Here is a 200-nt window from a genome sequence, read left to right as displayed (position 1 = left end):
CGACGAAATACCGACGAATTATGTAGCCGTTAGTATCCGTTTAAATTGCCGACGGAACACCGACGGGTTCTGGACGTTAATTTAGCTGTTATCATTCCCGACGGAATACCGACGAATATTTTCCGTCGGGAAGTTTTCCAGATTCATTATAAATACGACATCTCCTTCATTCATTCAAATCACAACAAAACAATATAAAT

The 200-nt window shown here is 39.5% G+C and overlaps 1 protein-coding gene across 1 annotated transcript in view; it reads left to right on the top strand.

Annotated features, from left to right (window-relative positions):
• The window catches only part of LOC106321275, a 4458-nt gene that overhangs the window by 888 nt on the left and 3370 nt on the right, over positions 1–200 (top strand). The window lies entirely within an intron of this gene.

Source organism: Brassica oleracea, unplaced genomic scaffold (genome assembly GCF_000695525.1).
Source record: "Brassica oleracea var. oleracea cultivar TO1000 unplaced genomic scaffold, BOL UnpScaffold01377, whole genome shotgun sequence".
Taxonomy (NCBI): Eukaryota; Viridiplantae; Streptophyta; class Magnoliopsida; order Brassicales; family Brassicaceae; genus Brassica; species Brassica oleracea.
Note: the sequence above shows the minus strand (reverse complement) of the source record. Positions and strands in the feature narration are given on the sequence as shown.